The sequence below is a fragment of the Chrysochloris asiatica genome, unplaced genomic scaffold (assembly GCF_000296735.1).
Source record: "Chrysochloris asiatica unplaced genomic scaffold, ChrAsi1.0 scaffold00145, whole genome shotgun sequence".
Lineage (NCBI taxonomy): Eukaryota > Metazoa > Chordata > Mammalia > Afrosoricida > Chrysochloridae > Chrysochloris > Chrysochloris asiatica.
In genome coordinates, this window is record NW_006408663.1 from 7,616,954 (window position 1) to 7,635,030 (window position 18,077).

Sequence of the window (18,077 nt, forward strand, 5' to 3'; positions counted from 1 at the left end):
AGCGTTAGTTGTTAATGTATAAATTTGAATAATAGAGTATCAACTGGTTTTCCTTATAGGCATATAGAGATTTTCATATCATAGACAGTACTGCACTTCAAGATAGATCTTGCAGTATTATTTTTGATGATTAATGCAATGCCATGCCTCTTCAATTTATCATTCCTGGCACAGTAAACCATGAGGTTCTCAGATCAAAATGACCAGTACCAGACCATTTCTGCTCATGAATGCCTTGGATGGAGTCCTGGTATGGTGATGTGGGTTAATGCACTGTACTGAAAAGTCAGTTTGAACTTTAAGGTTTGTGGTTCAAGTTCACTAGCCACTCCCTGGAAGCCCTATATAGGGTCGCTATGGATTGGAAACAACTCGACAACACTTAACAGCGATAATGCCTAGGATATCAATGTTTATGCATTCCATTTCATTTTTGACAATTTCCAGTTTTCATAGACTCAGACTTCATGCATTCCTTTTTCCAATTATTAGTGGATACTTCCAGCTGTTTCTCCTCATTTTGAGTTGTGCCCCATCAGCAAATGAAGACCCCCAAAGCTTTATACTATTTATGTCATCACAGTAAACTCTGATTTGAGGAGGAAACTCTTCCTCAGTCATAATTTGAGTACCTTCCTACTGGTTGGCCTCATTTTCCAGCACTATATCCTGTGTTCTTAATCATGTTTCAATATTCAATATTCTGGTGCTAACCCTTTTCCACTTCTATTTAAAGGTTTTCAGTGTATAAATATTAAGAACTAGTCTGTCTCTCCTTCTTCCTAGTCTGTCTTATTCAGAAAGCTTATCTGAAGCATATCCACCATGCATCACCCTGCTGGTATTTAAAATAATTGTGCCATTCCTTCCAGAATCACAGCAACAAGGAAGCTACCACAATATGGCAACCTGACAGAGCAGTAGTGGTTGGAGGCTTGCAGAATAGTTATTATTTGAAATAAACATATTATTTGGAACATATAACATTTGATTTTGTGGATTATAAAGCTACAAAAATCAAGACATTGTGAAATTTCTGTAAGGAGTGACATTAATATAAAGATAGTAAAACAGATAGTGAAGACATTGACTGACACGTAGTCTTAAATATTAGGGGTAGCTTCATGTTTTTGTGAACTTTTTTTTTTTGTTGTTCTTTTTTTTTTTTATTCACACCTGGCTATCTCTAAAGATGGAAGTAAATCTTAGCCTTTACCTCACATCATTCAAATTAATTTGAGGTGGATCATGAAAATAAAGGTAAGCAGTACCACTGTAAAGTTCTTACAACAAATTGAAAAGAATATGTTTTCAACTTATGATAAGAAATATTGCTTAAAGAGATAATTATTTTTTAAAGACTGTACTTATTAAAATCTTAAATTTCTGTTCATTCTAATTAAAAAAAATTAAATGAATGCTATGAATGGAAGAAAATACAATAGATGATATCACATAAGTCTATACAAATGACCATTACAAATCATTAATATAATGTTCTACAGCCTAGCTATGAATGGAAGAAAATTGTTATGCAATAGTTGATATCACATAAGGATATATAAATAGCCATTATAAACACTTGATAAAATGATCTACAATCTAAGAGTAGCCATAGATACACTAAATTTTCATATAAGACACATACAATGGTCAATAAGCACATTAAAAGGCTCTCAAGAAAATATAAATGAAAAATACAACAAGCTCATTTAGAAACTGGTTTGGCATTTTTTATAAACATACCTATGATCCCAAAGGAGTTCTGGTGAGATGTTGTGGGATAAGCACCGTTGTAATAATGTTTCCTTGTTTCATCTATTAATACTAGAATGGTGAGGTTCACCGATACTTTTTGTGCATTTAAAGCTGGGACATAACAAAAAGGAAGGAAAAATAATTGGAAAATATGGTCTTGGTGATAGAAATGATGCTGGGAATTACATGATAAAAATTTTATATTAATTTTAAATGATTTACTGCCAGTAATAAAAAAATTTCAACAAAAAGCATAATATTTTAAGATAAAACTCCCCATCATGCAAAAATTCCTAACTTTAGTAGTTTAAATCACAAGAGCTATTAATATTAAAAGTATAAAATTATATGTAAAGAGAGATAAAATTCTATGTATCCTAGTGATTTAAACCTGAAATGAAGGATTCTCAGTCATCACATAGGGCCTCCCTTTTTCTAGATTGAAATTAGAACTCGATATGAAATTTGATATTTAGTTGAAGTCCGCGAGAGAAAGTTGAGGCTTTCTGCTCCAGTAAAGATTTACAGCCTCGGCAACCGTGTTTAGGGTCGCTATGGGTCGGAACCGACTCGACGGCATGCACTTAACAACAACAACAACATATATAACAACTAACATTTACAGAACACTCAGTTTTATGGCTGTCATTTGTAATAGCATTTAAATTATAAGAAAGCATTGTTATGTTCAAATAATATTTAAATAGCTTAAATTATTATAATACAAAGGTTGTAAAAAAAAAAAACAGCAAAATCAAAACACATTGTTATGAAAGTGAATGGTACAAGATTTGAGTGGGTATATTGATTATCTTGGATTAAACATTCCTCTACTGCTTCACTATGAATGAAGCTTGGGTCAGAATCGATTCCTTTAGTCTTTATGTTATAATTGTGAATGAGGAAATATGATGTTAAAGTCAATGACAAAATTATGCACGATGTTTGTACAAAGTAGGTATATAATGAATATCATTAAATTTTACACCAATAAAACTTTGAATTGGCAAACTTGGTATTACATGTTTACATATTTTTGCAACAAATTAATTGCAGAAGAAATGCTTTGCCTAGGATCAACACTAGTGAAGATAAATTACTGTCACAGAGTTATTTTATGTTCTACTTTGTGAGTCTATTTTGTTGATTCCAGACACTTGAAAACAGAAAAGTCATAAATAAATGGTATGAGAGTATAGCTGATGATCCTTTCTTCATCTGATCTTTGAGCTCATCTTAAATCTTCCCTCTGTTTCACTGGGCATCTTCTTAAGATTGCCTAAAATGCATTTCAAAGATATTTTTTAAATCAAATTTTTATATTTTGGCCCCTTCTATGCTGTTATTAGGTGTCATGGAGCCAGTTACAACTCATAGAGGCCCTATGTTCAACAGAACAAAACATTGTCTGGTCCCAGGTCAACCTCACAATTGTTATGTTTGAGCTCATTGCTGCAGCCTCTGTGACAGTCTATCTCATTGAGGGTCTTCCTCTTTTTCTCTGACCCTCCATTTTACCAAACATAAAATACTTCTCCAGAAACTGGTCCCTCCTCATAGTATGTCCAAAGTATGACAGATGAAGTTTGGCCATCATGGCTTCTAAGGAGCATTCTGACTGTACTTCTTCCACTACCTTTTGACAGTCCATGATCATTTTAATGTTCTCCTCTAACACCATAACTCAAATGTACCAATTTTTCTATGGTCTTCTTTATTTATTGTCTAGCTTTCACATGTATATGTGGTTTTTGAAAATACCATTTCTTGAATCAAGCATACCTTCGTCCTCAAACTGATATATTTGCTCTTGATCACTTCAAAGAGGCCTTGTGCAGCAGATTTGCCTAATGAGAAACATCATTTGATCTCTTGACATCTGCTTCCATGAGTGTTGATGGTTAATCTGAGCAAAACGAAGTCTTCGAAAACTTCAGTCTTTTCTCCATTTATATAGATGTTATCTATTGGTCCAGTGATGAGTCCATCAATGATGCCACCAGGCCAATCCATCTTGTTAGGGGTCTTCCTCTTTTTCTTTGACCCTCCACCTTACCCAGCATGACATCCTTCGCCAGTGACTGTTCCCATCGGACAATATGTCCAAAGTATGAGAGACGAAGCTTAGCCATCTTGGCCTCCAAGGAGCACTCTTGCTGCACTTCTTCCAAAACAGATCTATTGGTTCTTTTGGCAGTCCATGGTACTTTCAGTATTCTCCTCCAACACCACAACTGAAAGGCATCAATTCTTCTACGATCTTCCTTATTCACTGCCCAGCTTTCACATCCATATGAGGTTATTGAAAATACCATGGCTTGGGTCAGGCGCACCTTAGTCCTCAAGCTGACATCTCTGCTCTTCAATACTTTTAAAAGTTCCTGTGTAGCAGTATAGAAACCCTTTATAGGGTTTTCAAGGAACAGCTGGTGTGTTTGATCTGCTGGCCTTGTGCTTAGCAGTCAAGTGCATATCTTACAGAGCAACACCAGGACATTGCTGTGATTCTGTTACTCATTTCAGAACTTCATCTTCTTAGTCGCTGAATGTGAAGGAACCTGTCTACTCTAATTCTTACTGCTCCTACATACTACTTATTTCTTATTGTTTGCTGTTATCTAGCCATTTTGGACTCATAGTTTACCACAGAACAAAACACTGTGTGGTCTGTACCATCTTCATAATCATTACTAGTTGCTATGTATTAGGCTATAGTTGCAGTCACTATAGTATATCTATCATGCTGAAAGACTTTCTTGGTTGTTTTTTTTTGCTAGGTCTCTATACAATATGATTCTTCTGGGACTAGTTCCACCCTTATAGCATGTCCTAAGTACATGAGGGAGTACTGATGTGGCACTGTGGCTTAATGTGCTAGACTGTAAAGTTCATTTGAACTCCAAAATTGGCAATTCAAGCTTACTAGCAGCTCCTCAGAAACCCTATACAGGGTCACCACGAGTTGGAACCAACTGAATGGCACTTAACAGCAACAACAACAACAAAGTACATGAAACAAATCTCAGCATTCCCACTTGTGCTTCCACCAAGACATTTGTTCATTTTTCCTGCTGCCCATGAAACATTCAATAAGCTTTACCAACACCGTAATTTAAATTAATCAATTCTACTTCAGTCTTCTTAATAATTGTTCAGCTTTCACATGCATATGAAATGAGTGTAAATATCATGACTTGAATTAGACACACCTTAGTCCTTAAACTGATGTATTTTCAGTAGCTACTTAGTAAATGTTTATCAAGTAGGCCTTGAATACAAGAAAAACACTATAAGCACAATTTATACACAAATGATCACAGACATATATGCTAGTGGGAACTAACAGAAATTGTTGTTGTTGTTGTTGTTGTCAGGTGCCATCGAGTCAGAACCGACTCATAGCGACCCCATGCACAGCAGAACGAAACAATGTCCGATCCTGGGCCAACCTCACTACCGCTGCCACACTTGAGTCCATCAATGATGCCACCTGGCTGATCCATCTCGTTGAGGGTCTTCCTCTTTTTCTCTGACCCTCCACCCTACCCAGCATGACATCCTTCTCCAACGACTGTTTCCTCCGGACAATATGTCCAAAGTAGGAGAGATGAAGCTTAGCCATCCTGGCCTCCAAGGAGCACTCTGGCTGCACTTCTTCCAAAACAGGGAGAGGCATCACCCTAGCTTCTATGTTTTATGGAGATTAAATAGTGGATTTTGGCATTTGATAGATAGGTAGAAATATGAACATACATAATATTTGGTGTAGTCTGTAGAAATGAATATTTATAAGGGAAGCCTTAAAGATTTATTTCATTTCTTCTTATATCAGACTGAATTTCACTAGTTTATTCATTGCTTTGGCTTGTCTGAATATTACTCAATTACTTAGATGTTTTGTTTTTATCTGCATCAGACCCTCCAACCTTAACTCAGAATAAAGCCATAAAAAACTTCATTTTTAAAGCAGTGCAAAGAAAACATTATATCAAATCCACTAATATACACCTCAAAGAGAAAACATGCATATCTTCATTTGTCTTTCAGTTCATTTGTGTCAGCCTATATTTTACTGGAAAAAAATTGCTTTCTAGCTCCAGACAATCTAATTTGATTGTGATGCTCTCTGGCACTTGAACATTACAGTGCTTCCTTGGGTAAAGTAAAAGATTTGCAAAACCAGTCCAAAAACTTTATTATCAGGGCAGAGCATCAATGTGTTTCTGGAACATTCATCACAAACAGAATGTGTGAGAACCAGAGGGAAATGAATCATCCCAGATTACCTATCTGGTACTTGAGAAGCCAACCACTGCAGAGATTAACTTGCTGGAGTTCCAAGGAAATTTACTGAGGCTGTTCTGTGGGGAAATAGAAATCCCATTTGCAAGATCCTTACCTGTGAAAGGTACCTTAAATCAGGGGAAGTCTGGATGTGAAAATTCTCTGAATGTGCTCCATAGGTCAGGGTAACACTGGCAATCTTTCCAACACTCTCCTTTTCATTGAATGCTTTCAATGTTTGAAAATGTATGCACATTCAAATACATAATAATTTGACATAGGAATGAAAATTTAGCCCTATGTCATCCATAGGACTACTTCAAGAGTCTTGGATATCTATTAAGATAGGTGGCTTAAATTCCACATTTTCACTCAAAGAAGGAAACCATGCTCTGACATATTTGTATCTCATTTAGAGGTAACTGTTTTCTGTAGTCTCTACTGGGAAATTGATCTGCTCAGACAGTTTTATCAATTAATCAGTAGACTATAGCTTTAGACAGTGGAATGTTCAAATGGTTCAAATATTAACTTTTCCCTATCCTAATAATTTTTCAAATTTTTACTTCATTCTCTTCTCTCATGACCTTACTACACTCCCAAGTGGTAGGTACAGCATAACAAAATGCTGACCCGTCTTATGCCATTCTCTCAATGGTTCCAATGTTTGACCCCATCAATGCAGCCATCTCTGTTGAGGATCAATCACTTGTACTGTGGTACTTTCTCTTTTTTGCTGACACTCTGCCAAACATGATGGTTGTCTCCATTAAGTAGTTCATCTTGATAACATAACCAAAGTATGTGAGACTAAGTCTTTCCATGTCTGCTTCTAAGGAGTATTTCAGCTAACTTTTTCCAAGGGAAATTTGTGCATTCTCTTGGCAGTCCATGTTATATTCAACATTCTTTGCCACCACCATAATTTGAATGCATCAATTATTCTTCAGTCTTCTTTTCTTATTATCTATCTTTCTCATGTATATGAAGTGTTTGAAAATACCATGGCTTGGGTCAGGTGCACCTTAGGCCTCAGAAATGCTCTTTAGCATTGTAAATAAGTATTTTTGCAGCCTAGTAAATTATGTCATTGGATTTCTTGAATACTGTTCCTGTGGGCATTGATTATGGATCCAAATAGGGACAAATCTTTGACAACTTCTATCTTTCCTCCTTATTGATCCTATTGTGAAAATTATTGTCTTCTTTATGTTGAAGTGTAATCCATATTGAAGGATGTAGTCTTTGATTTTTATCAGTAATGTATACAAGTTATCTTCCATTTAAGTTTGCATCATCTGCATATTGGAAGTTGTTAATGATCCTTCCTTGAAGCCTAATAATAAATTATCTTCATATAGTCCAGTTTCTTAGATTAAATGCTCAGCATACTGATTAAATAAATATAGTAAAAAGATTCAACCCTGATGCACACCTTTTCTGATTTTAAACCATACAGTATCACTTTTTTTATCCAAATGCCTGCCTCCTGGTTATGTACAGGTATCTCAGAAGCACAATTAAGTATACTGGAGTTTCCATTTCTTGCAATGTTGTTGATAGTTTATTATCCACATAGTCATAAATCTTTTTGTAGTCAATAAAATATAAGTAAACATCTTTCTTATATTCTCTCTTTCAGCCAAGATACATGTTGCTTCAATCAATGATATTCCCACGTATGTGAGACATTATTTCTGAAGCAAGATGTATCTTGGCAGAAAGTTGAATTGTTAAGGACATAATTTTACCTGAGTCTACAATCAATGCTCATGGAAGCAGGAGTCCAGAAGACAAATGGCATATTACATTGGATAAAATTGCTGCAAATTTTCTTTTCAACATGTAATCTTAATGCTGTTGCTTCAGGCCCACCAGCTGCTCACTGAGAAAAAGATGACACGGTCCATTTCTGTAAGGATTTAAAGCCTTGGAAAGGTTATAGCAGTTGTGCTCTGTCCCTAGTATCTGTATAAGGCACAATAGACAGCGGTGGATGTGGGCTTGGTTTGGTTTAAATCCGTACAGAAGTCCTGGAATATAGTTGTTGAGCATTCAGATGCTAACTAAAAGGTTGGCAATTTGAACCTACCAGCAGACCCTCTGCTGATCTGCTTCTATAAAGATTACAATTTAGGAAGGCTATGGGTAGTTCTGCTCTGCCATGTAGAGTCACTATAAGTTGGAATCTACTTGCGAGTACAAGAAAACACAAACAGGGCAATAGTTCTCACAATATTGCTCATAAAAGAAAGATGACAAAACAATCAGCTTTATTCTGGTACTCTGGCTAATATAAGTAATTTAAATATTTCAGTGTTTGTTTTAGTTGTATGTGTCCCTTTAATATTATTATTTCCATATTGCTTTCAGATCTCATGGTTCTCCTGGGACTTACATTGCTCATTTTCCTTTGTCAAAAATGAATAATAGAGGTCTTATTATCTAGATTTAAAAAAATCATATAATCATATAAGTCAAAATAAGTTATTGTAATACTTTTGTGTACATTCTCAGAATCTATAAATTATTGTTATTATTCTCCAAAAGAGTACTTATGCTTTTGCATGTGCTAGCTCAAATACATATTTTTAGGAAAAAGTATTCAATTTTGTGGGAAGTGAAAATTCAAGAGAAGTTATGTTACATTAATTGTCCAAAAGAACACCTCAAGATCTATCTTAAAGTACAAGGTTGTTGGTGATAAGATAATACCCATACACATATAATGAAGACCAATGAATACCACTATATTTGAATTATTAAACCAACAACTAAATACAGTGATAATGAAACTTAAAAAGTTGGTGAAAAACAAGTTCTAGGAATTGAATAAAAAAATAAATTTTTCAAAAAATTGATGCAACAAAGGAAGTGTTCACTCATCCTAGCCAAGAAATTTGGAATACCTGGCCTACCCATTTGAAGTGATCTATGTTTGTGCCCATTACAAAGAGAGATGACCAAGGAATTGTGGAAATCATCGAACAATATCATTAATATTCTGTGCAAGTAAAATTTTGCTTAAAGGTAATTTAAAAATGTCTGCAACAGTACATTGACAGGAAATTGCCAGAAATTCCAGGCAGTTTTAGAAGAGGATGTGGAACTAAAGATATAATTGCTGACATCAGTTGAATCTTGGCTGAAATTGTGCTTTGTTGACAATGCAAGCTATGGATAACATTGCTAGAAAGGGTATTCTAGAATAGATAATTGTGATGAACATGCACGTAGACCAAGTGGCAGTCATTCAAACAGAAAAAGGGGTTATTGAATGATTTAAAATTACAGAAGGTATGTGTCAGTGTTGTATTCTTTTACCATACTTCTTCAATCTGTATGCTGAGAAAACAATTTGAGAAACTGGATTATATGAAGAGGAACATGGAATCAGGATTGGAGAAAGACTGATTAACAACATGTGCAATATAGATGATAAACATTGCTTGTTGGAAATGAAGAGGACATACTGATGAAGATGAAAGACCTCAGCCATCAGTATGGATTAGACCTTAATTAAGAAAAACATTCCTACAAATGGACCAATAAATAATATCAGAATAAATGGGGAAGGATTTCGAGTAGTCAAAGATTTCATTTTGCTTGGATGCATAATCAACATTCAAGGAAGCAGCAGTCAAGAAATCAAAATGTGCGTCACACTAGGCAAATCTACTGCAGAAGACCTCTTTCTTTAAACTGCTCCAGAGCAAAATGTCAGTTGAGGACTAAGGTGTGCCTGACCCAGGCCATCATATTTTCAGTAACCTCATATGCACTTGAAAGTTGGAAAATTAATAATTAAGGCCACTGAAGAATTGATGCCTTTGAGATATGGTGTTGGAGAAGTATATGAAAATATTCAATATATTATGGATTGCCAAAATAAAAATATATGTTTATTGGAAGAAGTACAGCAAGGCACTTCCTTAGAAAGAAGGATGGCTAGATTTTGTCTCTCATACTTGGGACACTTTACCAGGAGAAACCAGTCCCTGGAGAAAGACATAATGCTTGATAAATTGGACTGTCAGAAAAAGAAGATTCCACCAATGAGATGGATTGGCACAGTGACAGCACAGTGGACAGTAGTGCATGTAACACAGGACCTGACAGTGCTTATTTCTACCTTGCATAAGGTCAATATGAGTGGGAGCTGATTTGATGTCACCTAAAAATAAGAATGGAGTCCTGGTGTGGCGCTGTGGGTTAATGCATCAGCCCCTTAATGTGTTTGAACTGCAATGTCAATCCTGGTTCAGCTCACCAGGATTTCAGTGGGTGGAAACTGACTCAATGGCATTTAATAACAATAGCAACAACAACAAAAAATAAAAATATTTTATCTATTTCTGTTTCTTAACTTGAAATTAAGTAAACATAAATTTCTTTAAAAATAAGAAAGCTTCACAGTTGAAAAATTGGTAAAACACTGCCACCTTTGATGAATTATTAATGAGGGAGATCAGAAATTAATTTTTGCCAAAAACTAAAATCTAGACATGATTCTATGATGAATATTACAAGCAGCAGCAACCAGCCTTTGGGTTAACTTGAAATCCTCAGTATTTACTTGTTTATAATCCAGGCATGTGTTTGTCAACATCAAGGATGTTTTCACAATTTAGAATGTATTGGTCTCACCACAAAAAAATATAGTAAATGACCCACAGAAGGAAATATGGATTCTGATTGTTGTTGTGTTAGATGTTGTCTAGTCAGTTCCGACTCATAGTGACCATCTATATGGTTTCTGAGGAGTTGCTGGTGGGTTTAAACTGCCGAAATTGTTGTTCACAGTCCAGTGTAGATCCTGCATTTATACATCAGGATTCTGGTTGCAAACCTATAAATATATTCATAGGCAGACCTCCATCTAAACATATCATCATTTCTATGATCTACAAAATGAGCATATGTAATATTTTTTCTTTGATGTTCTTGACAATTATCATAGACTGCTCTGGACCTTGGATGCAATATTTGCTCTCTAAATTACCCTGATGCTAAAATGAACTAGTCTTTCTAATGCCTCTTAAATACTGTATTTCTTACTCCCCAGATTGTGTTCCATCTAGAATTTTAGAAATCTCACCTGACAGTGTTTGTATATTTATCTTTTAAAATAATTCCTAAAACTTCATTCTATAGGAAATGGACTATATATGTTGGAGATAAGGATGAACATGTGATACTCAGTGACAACAAGTTGAGTTCTACTGATAATATTCCTATGGGAGAGAGTAAATTTGTACTACAGGGTTTCCTAGGCTGTTATTTGTATAGACGTAGACTGCCACATTATTTTCCATACAGTGATTGGAAATATGAGACCTCTCAGTTCAGTTAGCTGCCAAGGGTTTACCTTCAACACTACCAGGGTTCATTCTCTAATATAATGGTGACATTTAGGTTTGAGGACTAACGTGTGCCTTACCCAAACCAAGGTATTTTCAATAGCTTCATATGCATGTAAAAAATTAGACGATGAATAAGAAAGACAATAGAATAATTGATGCATTGGATTATGGTGATGGGGAAGTTTATTGAAAGTACCATGGACTTCCAAAAGAACAAATAAATCTGTGTTGGAAGAAGTAGAGTCAGAATTCTCGTTAAAGCCAGCATGGCAACTCATACTTCAGACAGATTATCAGGAAGTCAGGTCTCTAGAGAAAGACATCATATATTTAGTAAAGTGGAGGGTTAGTGAAAAAGAAGAAGACCCTCAACAAGATGGATTGACACATCAAGAGCAACAATGGGCTCAAATGTAACAATTAAGTGGATGGCATTGCACCATGCAATGTTTTGTTCTAATATGCAGTGTCATTGTGAATCAGAACCAACTTTACAACACTTTCCACAAATATACACATAAAATAGCAATTATAACTGATAGTTATATTTTATTTAAAAATATCATTTAAACAATATATATTTTATAAAATGTGATAATTATAAAGGAATAAAAATTAAAAAGGCAAATGCAACCAGATAAAACAAATGAACATGCTATTTACAACAAAGTGTTTTTTAAAGTGTTTTCATTTTATTTAGTGTGGTAGCTCTATAGGATAAGTACTAGACTACTAATTACAAAGTCACAAGTTCATCAGTTCGAGTCCATCAGCCAACTCACAGGAGAAAGTTGAGGCATTCTGCTCCCACAAAGATTTATAGCCCTAGAAAACCTAAACATGTTCCCTATGAGTTGTAATAAACATGACAGCACTTAACAACAACATCAGCTTATTTATCTGGTGACAAATTTTAATATATATTATAAAGGGGAGAAAAAATATCAATAATGTGGCTGTGCATGGAAATATACAACAACTTCACAATCTATTACATTAATATCTGAAAAAAATATTTTATATTTCTGTAGTAACAAATTTCTAGTACATTTTAAACAATAATTGTAGTTAAGAAAGTCAAAGTTCGGTAGCCAGTGGTTTAATTCAGAACATGAATTATTGCACAGTGCTACAATAGTGTATTTACATCTATATAACTGTAAGTTCTATGTTATTCATAAGGTTTTCAGGGGCTAAATATTCAGAAGGAGTTCGTCACTCCTTCTTCCTAGTCTGTCTTCATCTGGAAGCTCATCTGAAACCTGTCCACCATGGGTGACCATGCTGGTATTTAAAATACCAGTGGCATAGCTTTCAGAATCACAGCAACTCACAAAGTCACCACAGTACAACAAACCGACAGAGAAGTAGAATACATAGAAATCAAATTGACTACCTCTGTGGAAAGAGACAATGGTAAAACTTCATATCATCAGTGAAAACAAGGCAAGGGGCAGATTGTGGAACAGACCATCCATTATTCATATGAAAATTAAAACTGAAGCTGAAGAAAATGAAAACAAGTCCACAAGACCCAAAATATGACCTTGAATATATTCCACCTGATTTAAGAGATCATCTGAAGAACAGTTCTGAAGAACAGATTTGATATATTAAACACTAAAGACTGAAGACCAGAAGAGTTGTGGGATGACATCAAGAACATCATACTTGAAGAGTTCAAAATATCATTAAGAAGACAAGAAAGAAGGACAAGGTCAAATGGATGTCAGAAGAGACATTGAAACTTGTTCTCCAGCATAGAGATGCTAAAGCAAAATGAAAAAATGAGGAGGTCCAAGAGCTGAACAGAAAATTTCAAAGATGAGCTCAAGAAGATAAAGTCAAATATTACAATAAAATGTGCAAAGATCTGGAATCAGAAAACCAAAAAGGAAGAACATGCTCAGCATTTCTCAAGCTGGGGAACTGAAGAAAAATTTCAAGCCATGACTTTCATTACTGAAAGATTCTCTGGGCAAATTATTGAATGATGCAGAAAGCATCAAAAGAAGATGGAAGGAATACACAGTCACTGTACCAAAAGGAAATGGTTAATGTTCAACCATTTCAAGAGGTAGCATATGATCAAGAGCCAATGATACTGAAGGAGGAAGTGAAGGTGCATTGAAGGAATTGGTAAAGAACAAGGCACCAGGAATTGATGGAATAAAAATTGAAATCTTTCAAGAAAGTGAGGCGGCACAGAAGGCACTCACTCATCTCTGCCAAGAAATTTAGAAGACAACTACCTGGTCTACTGATTGGAAGAGATTTGTATTTGTTCCCATTCCAAAGAGAGGTGACCTAATGGAATGAGGAAATTACCTGACAATCTCTTTGATATCTCATGTGAGTAAAGTTTTACTAAAGGTAATACAGCAATGGCCGCAAGCAAACATTGAGAGAACTTCCAGAGTCTCAAGCCAGATTCAGAAGAGGCCATGGAATGAGGGATATCATTGCTGATGTCAGATAGATCTTGGCTTAAAGCAGAGAATATCAGAAAGATGTTTACCTGTGCTTCATTGACTACTCAAAGGCTTTCGATTGTATGGATCATGATGAGCTATGGACAAGATTGTGAAGTGTGAGTACTCTGGAACACTTAATTGTGCTCATGAGGAATCTGTATATTGACCAAGAGGCAGTTATTTGAACAGAACATGGGAACACTAAATGGTTTAAAATTAAGAAAGGTGTGTGACAAGGTTGTATTCTTTCACCATACTTATTCAACTTGTATGCTGAGCAAATAATCTGAGAAGCTGGGTTATATGAAGAAAAATGTGGCATCAGGATTGGAGGAAGACTCATTAACAACCTGTGATATGCAGATGATACAAACTTGCATGCAGAATGTGAGGAGGATTTAAAATATTTACTGATGAAGATCAAAAAGCACATCCTTCTGTATGGATTACATCTCAATGTCAAAAAAACAGAAATCCTCACCACTGGACCAATAAACATTCTTATCAATGGAGAAAAGATTGAAGTTGTCAAGGACTTCATTCTTCTTGGATCAACTATCAACACTCATGGAAGTAGCAGTCAAGAAATCAAAGGACGTATTGCAATAGGCAAATCTGCTGCACAAGACCTTTTTAAAGTGTTGAAGAGCAAAGATGTCAGCTTGAGGACCAAGGTGCACCAGACCCAAGCCATGGTATTTTCAATCACCTCATATACATGCAAAAGCTGGACAATGAATAAGGAAGACCGTAGATGAATTGATGCTTTTGGGTTATGGTGTTGGAGGAGAATATTGAAAGTGCCATGGGTTGCCAAAAGAACCAATAGATACATTTTGGAAGATGTGCTGCCAGAGTGTTACTTGGAGGCCTAGATGGCCAAACTGTGTCTCTCATACTTTGGAGATATTGTCAAGGGGAACCAGTCGCTGGAGAAGGATATCATGTTTAGTAAGGTGGAGGGTCGGAGAAAGAGAGGAAGACCCCCAATGAGATGGAATGGCAAATGGCAGCATCGATGGACTCAAGCGTGGTAACAGTAGTGAATTTGGCCCAGGATTGGGCAGTGTTTCGTTCTGCTGTGCATAAGGTCACTATGAGTTGATATTGACTCGATGGCACCTAACAACAAGCTATTAAATGCATATTAACTTCTGACATTTCCTCACTAGAATTTCTTCTGTTTTTCTCACTTGTTTATCAATGACTTTAAAAGTGCAAATTATTATGTATTACTTTCTGACATTTCCTCATTATAGCTTCCATTTTTCTCACTTGTTTACCAACAGCTTTAAAATTATAAATTATTATTAACATAATGGTTGTTAGATAAAATTTTATTCAGAATTTTAAAAATGACTTATCAATGTATCCATAGGTTTTTAAAAATATACTTAACATTTCTTTAAAGTTATCTCTCCTTTATTTCATTATCTTCTGCTACTTTTAACTGCTCAGTGCATAAATACATTTTGCTTCCTGTTCCTTTCTTCTGCTGTCATGCCAGTGTAATATGCAGCATGCAGCATCGTGTTTTGGTGGTAGATTTTTGTATTCTTTGAGACCTGAGTTTGATTTCTGCAAAGGTACTTTATGCACAGATGGCACTCTTCTGTTACTAGATACTTATCTGATATACATGAACAGGATTCTACAGATCTATAGACTAAGATGGAATAGAAAAAAAAAAAGACCTGACACCCTACTTAGAAAAATCAGCCAATGAAAATCCTATTAATCACAATAATCCAGTCTGAAAGTAATGATGGGATGGCATAGGATGAGGCAGCAGTTTGTTCAGCTGTTCATCATGATCCGAAGTCCAACTGAATAGTATGCTATATTATGTTACACTGGACCTCCTGATCAGTGGTTCAAACTCAATAGTGACTCCTCTAAAACCCTATACAGGGTTGCTGTGAGTCAGAACTGGCTCAACAACGCTTAACAACAAAATTCTGTGCATATGTTCTTTCAACTAAAATATTCTGGTAGGCTTCATTCGTTTAAAATATCCAGTAATAACCATATATGGAAATTTCACACTTAATCTTACTTTGTTTATTTGTGTGTTTAAATATCTCCATGTTGTTGTTGTTGTTGTTGTTGTTAAGTGCCGTGGAGTCGGTTCCGACTCCTGCACAGGGTTTCCAAGGCTGTAAATCTTTATGGGAGCAGAACGCCTCATCTTTCTCCCGCGGAACAGCTGGTAGTTTCGAACTGCTGACCTTACAGTTCACAGCCCGATTCGTAACCACTACGCTACCAGAGCTCCTTAGTTGCCATCAAATGACTGAAAACACACAGTGATATGTATGTTCTATAACTTTTGTATTAGGACACACAAAAGTTCTATTATCTGTTTATAGTTTTTTATTTGTTTCTTGTCAATTGAACTTAAAATTAGAAGGAATAAGGTAATCAAAGACGTATAGTTATCTTTTAAATGGTTTTCTTTTTCTAGGCTCTAGGGATCAACTGCTTTTTATTCTGCTTTCCTCCTAAAAACACTTATGCCTTGAAATTTTTCTGGCTTCTCTCCTTAAAGCTATTATGTCACAATTCTTGGGTTTTACTCTCACAGCTTCCCAAAATTTATTTCTTGGCAATGGAGTCATTGATTCCTCAGAAAGAAATGAAAACTGGTATCTGAAAAACAATACAATAACAAGGAACCAAACAAAATAAACAAAAAACAATGTTGCAATAACAGCTCTTTGTTTCATCTGTTAATACTACAATGGTAAAGAACACTGATTCTTCTTATGCATTTAAGGCTCAGTCATATGGTCCTCTACCATAACAAAGAGGAATGATCGCTGATAAAATGTAGGTCTAGTGATAGAAATGATGGTAGAAATTACATGAGAGAATTTTGCAAGACTAATGACTTGTTCATTGCAAATGCTGTTGTTGTTAGGTGCCATTGAGTCAATTACAAGCCACAACAACCCTATGAACAACAGAATGAAACACTGCATGGTCCTGTGTCAATATGACAATAGTTGTTAAGCTTGAGCTCATTGCTTCCATGACTATGTCAATCCATCTCATTGGGAACCTTCCTCTTTTTTTCTGACTTGCCACATTAGCAAACATGTTATACTTCTCCAGGGAATGGTACTTCTTGACAACATGTCCAAAGTATGAGAGACGAAGTCTGGGCATCCTGGCTTCCAAGGAGCACTCTGACTATACATATTCTAACACATATCTATTTGTTCTTTTGGCAGTCCATGGTACTTCCAATATTATTCTACAAAACCATAGCTCAAATATATAAATTATTCTACAGTTTTCCTTATTCACTATCCAATTTTTGCATGTATATGAAGCTATTAAAGTACCATGGCTTGGAGGCAGGGTTTGATGGTGGCTAGGGTGAAGGTACACTGAAGGTTGTGGTCAGCAATAACACAGAATACCAGGGAAAGCAGATCCAGGGCAGAGCACCAAAACTTGGAACCACAGAGATAGGAATATTTTAAAGTTTGAAGACTAATATCTTGTGGAGTTTGGAGTTGAAGTAAAAAATTGCATACTTTTGAATCTGCCAGGCTGGGCTAGGAGGCCTGAGCTGACATCCTGGGTGAGACCAAGCGGCAAGATGAAACAGGGGGAACAGGAACACCACAGAAAAATGCCGTGGGAACTTTGGGACAAAGGTGGACAATATAGTTTGCCAGTTTTGCTTTGTCCTGATTTTCATTTTTTCTTTGGTATCTGGTAATTGGCGCACTCATTGTTTGCCCACCTCCATTCTGGTGAATAGAGGGAAAGCCTGAGCTGAGTGGCCACCCCCTACCCTCACCGCTGGTGGGTTCTTCTGCCACGCATGCACACAGATACTCAGCCCAAGTGGAGGTCCTGACTTTCAATATCTGTTTCATTTTTGTTCTGTTTTTTTTTTTTTTTTTTTTTTTCATCATGGGAAAGAGTAGGAGAGGCCTGAAGGGAGAGAAAGAGATCCAAAGGTTGGATTGAAGCCTAAGGTTTAGCATAAAAACGAACACTGGCAACTTGGAATCTCTCAAGCAGCTTTGAAGACAGGAACTTGGGACATTAAAGCCATACTCATATTAAGCTACAGATTTTTTTTCCCCTTCTATTTCTTGTCTCCCTTTTCTCCCTTTTCTGTGATTAGAGACTGCAGTATTCAGTCTGGTTTTTGTTGGTGCTGCTGGGTTTTTTTTTTGGG